The sequence below is a fragment of the Amia ocellicauda genome, chromosome 10 (assembly GCF_036373705.1).
Source record: "Amia ocellicauda isolate fAmiCal2 chromosome 10, fAmiCal2.hap1, whole genome shotgun sequence".
Taxonomy (NCBI): Eukaryota; Metazoa; Chordata; class Actinopteri; order Amiiformes; family Amiidae; genus Amia; species Amia ocellicauda.
In genome coordinates this window covers 8,471,975-8,478,078 of record NC_089859.1, presented here as the reverse complement: position 1 = coordinate 8,478,078, position 6,104 = coordinate 8,471,975, and positions in this window count along the sequence as shown.

Genomic DNA, 6,104 nt, shown 5'->3' with positions numbered 1-6,104 from the left:
TGCCCTGCCTTAGCCCAGTTTTATGTCTTGTCCAAATGCATTTGCAGTAACTTTGCTGCAGAAAGAGTATTAGCTACTCCTCCTAATTTCATGTTAGCAGATTTGACAGATTTGAGCTCCGTAATTGTAAAAGAATATAAGTACACAAGAAACTTACTCAAACCAGATTTTAACTCTTTATCTCCCAGTTTAACTGAGCTTTTGAGACACTGTTGTACATTAACATGTATATCTTCCTGCGCTGGTATAATTAAACTTGCACTTCTCTGAAATGCTTTCCACTATTCCATTTAATATTTTGTTTAAATATTTACTGTATTTATTTATTTATTGTTTAATGGACATGATAATGAATTTATTTTTGCATTATTAACCATGCATCCAGACCTAAAAATGCACCTAGATGCAACGTTTTGCAGTTTTTGCAGTTTTGCAATATGATTATTGTTGTGCTACAATATATAATAATGCATTAAAACACCACTTTTATTGCACCATCAATTGGATTGCATGTATTATAGTAATAATGTCTTGTTAAGAAAGATTGAAATTCCAATTAACACCTACACAGTAGCCTGGAAGAGCTTGTTAGTAGTATGTGCTATTTTCAACATTTGAATGATACAATTATATGGTATCAATAAGTGGAAAAGGTCACAGTTCTATTTCCTAAGGATTCAAGAACATTTAGTCTACTTGTTGACATGTATTTAAAGTGAACAGGGAGGTGGGCACTGTGAGACACATAGTACAAATAGAGACAGAGCTTAAAGCCATTGCAATCACTCACTACTCCTGCTGCAGCATCACTACAGTAGAACTGAATCTGATGAGAGCTGCTAGATTATTCTTGGTTGTCAAGGATGTTGCATTCAACAAAGATGGATAGGTATTTTTCAGATGGACATATGTTACTACACTATATTAGTAATCTATCAACCTATGGTCTTTAAATATAGAACCAGGAAATAAAATGAAGCATGGTTCTGACTCTTATGTGTTGTAGCAGCATTGTGAAAAAGATGCATCAAGAAATGTTAAGTCATAACAAAGATGTTATTGAATGAACAATGACCTTTGTATCTAACAGGCTAAAAGAAAACCAAGTACATTTTAAATAGGGAAACATCAGCCAGGGATTCATGAATCCAAGTGTAGTTAGCTCCCCCACACACAAACACAATAAAACACCACCATGCAACAGGACAAGAATGCCACAGTGAAAGTATTGCAGGACTAATTTCACAGGCAGATGGATATTTCCATTAGTTCCAATTTTCTTCCAAAACCTTGAACTTTTATAGGTATCCTTTGGATTTTGTTACAGGAATCATGGGATTTGACGTAGTTTGTAAGTCTGTGTGGGACTTGCCTTCTTAGGGTCATTTTAATTGCATTATACATCAACAGATAGTACCATACAGGTAATTGAAAATGAAACAGGTGGCATAAGTGCTTAGCTACCAAAAACTGACATTGGTGCTTTTAACATCATGCTTCTTCACCCTTCTCTGTGGCATTTGTATCGTCTGAAATAGAGAAGGCATTGTATTTCAAAGCAGACTCGTGGTTGTCATAGCAGCCCACACATTTTCAATTCTTCACAGGAAGCTTTTTGCTCAATACTTCTCACCAATTGCAAATAAACATGTATAATACATCTTTATGGTATTTTGTTTTATTCTGGATTGTAAAGCTTATTTATGGAGAGATGGAAAGCAAATGCCAAGAGATTATATATCAACGGGGCTGGGCACTTTATAAATACTACAATATACATTCACTTACTTTATGGAAATAATTAGCCAAACTAGATACATTATTTTAATGCGTAAAAGGGAAAATAAATATTGAATGGTGCAAATTAAACCAGAACAGATATCCCATCAGAGCAGTCATTTTGATATAATAAGAAACATCTTGAAAAAATAACAATGAAACATATTTTGGACCTTAGGATATTAACAATATCTTATCTATTGGAACTGGAAAAAATATATACTCTAATGCACAAAGGGGATCTACTGCAGTCCCTAAAATGACTGGTTAAAATGTTCTCATGTGTTAGTAGGAGTGTATAAGTAAAGTATTTGGTTTCATTATGTCATTTTAATAACTTGTAAAACACAATCACAATCAAGGCTGCTGTGAATAACCCGTTGGAAAGCTCTTCTGTGTTTCATTAAAAGAAAGCAAAGACTGCATGCATAAGACCATGGGATTTGTCTTCCCTGCAGCAGACTGGGTTATGATGACATTCAGTGCTAGTGACCGTATGGCTCCGTGTTCACCGGGACACTTGAACAGGATGAGATTTTAATGTAGCCTTTAAGCGGAGAGACATTTTAATCAGGCATTATTTACATGGTTACCAAATTGAGTCTCATTGCACTGCAATAAAACATAGAACAAAGGCTCATGACACATTCAACTTCCTTTTCTAAATGTAATAAGGATAAGCATGCATGATCTACCCAATGCACCGATTAGTGATGTAACTGCACAGTATTTTGTACTTGTTGTTAGATCACATTATACTGTATATTGTATTTTGCATTTATTGTACTTTACTGTATTATGTAAATCTTTTGGGAAGTGTATATTGTGACAACTGTAAGTGGTCCAGGGTCATAAATAAATAACCAAACAAGTAACTAAATAAATAAAGACAGATTTCATGCATATTAAATCAGTAGAGTTGTTCAGCTGTTTGTTCAGTGGCAGGAATAGACAGATGATCATTGATACCTGTAGCTACGCTTGGAAATTAATCTACACCAGGTGTAACTTTTGAAATGCATATAATGTGTTACCCTAAAACTACTACTACTACTACTACTACTACTACTACTACTAATAATAATAATAATAATAATAATAATAATAATAATAATAATCATTTCTCATTGTTTATCTTCAATAACCCAAACTCAGCACCAAACACAAAACATATTTCTAATTAACTACCAAGTTAATGCAGGGAAGACAAACTCTGTGCTCTTGCAGATGTGTTGAAATATGACACCCTGAAACACAGAAAAGTACGGTGGCCCTGAAGTGCAACTGCTGCAGTATTTTCAGAAGCGATTACGGAAAGGGAGGTGCATTGTGAAATATATTTGACTGATGCCATTGGACAGCAAGCAAGTCACGTGGGCCGAGCAGCTTCTCAGAAGAGACAACAGAATCTGAGAAACGGCGCCAACTGCGCAGAGCGCGAAGTGTCGTATTAATATCGCTGTGTCTTCTGCTCTCTGTCCACTGTGCTGACATATTAACAGTTATAGGGCTGTCCTAACATGTATTAGAATTAATGAAAGCTTATGGAATCACTAATTTAACTAAACATGTATATTTCCATATACAATTACAGTACTCAGCCTATATGTAAACTCTAAGAAGTGAAGGTTGTAATAAGAACCTTTTTGGATCCCAGGGTTGATACTGTGGAGGATCCTGGTTCTCATTAGAGCCCTTTACCAAGGTTCCCTGCAAACCAGGATCCTTAAAGCACGTTGAATGTGTGTTAAATCAATCGCGATCATGATGAAAAGGTTTCTTAAATGCTACCTTGTGTTACCACAGAGCTCACGCTTCTTAAACTAACCCTTTAACTCACGAAGAACCCAGAGGGTCGATAGAACCGCTGAAGAATCTTCTTGTCTAGAGTGAGTATGTACTCGGCTGGTGTTTTTTCTGTTACACTTATTAATTTACTGTAGAAGCTTTATTTTCTGTTAACTGTATTTGAAAGATTTTATGTTTAAAAAGTAAAATTGTCCTGATCCATTGTAAATTACAATGTCTGGTCACGTATAAGTGGGGCAGGCTAATTTGAGAGCAATTCCAAAAGATAGAATAACACTCATTAATAATAATAATAATAATAATAATAATAATAATAATAATAATAATAATAATAATAATAATAATACAAGATGTTGCTGTTTATATCAATTAAATATACATTTCTGTGTAAATGGGTTAATGTGTGTGTGTGTGTATATATATATATTGTTTGCTTTATAATATATATTGTGCAGGGACATTTGTAAATTGTTTATTTGAAGTAGACAATACAACAAAGGTTAAGGTTCCCAACAGGTTTTGTACAGAACACTACAGACATGGTTTTAAAGCAGAAAAGTACATTCAGTATAAAACGCATGTAGAATTAAGATAAGTTAGAGAGACAATGCAAAAGTCCGTAATAAAATAAAAATCCATCCATTTTCGAAGCCGCTCATCCTGGTCAGGGTGGCGGGAAGCCCATGGTGGATCGGCAGGAACACAGGAACACACCAGGACGGGACGCAGCCCATTGCTGGTCAGTTTATCTTTGCCGATCAACCTGGCGGACGGTGGGAAGAAGCGGGAGACCCGGGAAACCGCGCAGACAGACACCGAGCCAAGACCCGGACCAGCGCCACCGTGCCACCCCAAAATAAAAATACTATCTTATATTAATGTGTTGTGTATTATTGTTTCTTAGTTTTTTGGAGTTATTCATATTTGTTAAAGCCATCTCTCTAATTTTGCATTTCCCAAATTAGCTCCTGCTCTTGTCTATTAAATCAATAAACGTCTCCTTCTGATGGAATTGTTAACGGATGTTTTCTGTTAGCGCTTAAGAATAATAATAAAAATAAAGCACTGTCACACTGCCACATATAGCTACTTTTAACCCCAGTCTGTCTCCTACCTAAGCTTTCATTAATTCTAATACATGTTAGGACAGCCCTATAACTGTTAATATGTCAGCACAGTGGACAGAGAGCAGAAGACACAGCGATATTAATACGACACTTCGCGCTCTGCGCAGTTGGCGCCGTTTCTCAGATTCTGTTGTCTCTTCTGAGAAGCTGCTCGGCCCACGTGACTTGCTTGCTGTCCAATGGCATCAGTCGAATATATTTCACAATGCACCTCCCTTTCCGTTATCGCTTCTGAAAATGCTGCAGCCCCTGCTTTATTTTTTCAGCACTTCCAAATCTCACACCCCCCATAGAAAAGCCCTGATGTGGGGTATTTACAGCAGCCTTGACTGGGATGAAGGTTACACTTTTAGGTTTTAAAAGTGACTAATATGGTAGAATGGAACAGAAAAATCACAGGTAGTTTACTTATACATTACTACTAACACATGCTTCCATATTAAACAATGGGGACTGTGTAGTGACTGCAACAGTTCCCTCTTTACAATCAGTGACGGATAGCACCACCTTTTGGACAATATGGTTGTAGCTAATATTGCCACAAGAGCATTCTCAAAAATGTTTGCCTAAAATAAAAATGTGTTTATACTGAATTTGCAAACAGCACAGTAATTCAGAACTATCTGATAATTGCAGTTCTTTCAAGTTGAGTTTATTTTATATTTGAATTTGTTGTGGAAATGTACATAGGACAATTTTTAGTAACCAGATTTCATATGTTGCTACTTATTGGATAGATATTTATTGCTGTACAATTTTATTTTAAACAAATGGGTAATAAAAAGGATAAAGATTTTGACTAAAGACACCCAAATTTAGCTTAGAGCACTGTGTGATTTGGGCTATGCAATACCAAATCACTTCACAAAATTCACTTTAAAAATGTACATTCAAAACTATGAATAATACAAACCTCTCCAATTTTCAAAGCGTCAATGCATATATATTTTGTATATTTATTGATCTGGGGCGGGAGTATCTTTAAGTAACATTTCCAGAACACAAGTATTTCTGTGTAGCAGTCCCACAGTCTGATTGTATATCCATAAGATTTTGTGCTTTTCCCACACCTCTCAGTTACAACATCTGATCTGTTGAGAATGTCCTAAAGTAGTAACAGACATCCTGATGTAATCTACTGGTTCGATCGTGTGTTAAACAGTGCCACCTTGTGTTTTTTCTCCCTTTTGATTTCTAGAAAAATAGATACAGTTCCTGAAAAAAGTATATTAAGTTCTCATCCTATAGAAATAGATATCATGAAGTATTAAAATGAAAATATTGAATTCTACAGACTGTTAATGATTCTTTTCAGATTGGTATGCTTTTTGAAAAGAAACATGTACATAAGTATGATGTTAAACAGTTTAGTCTTACCTTTTTGTGAAT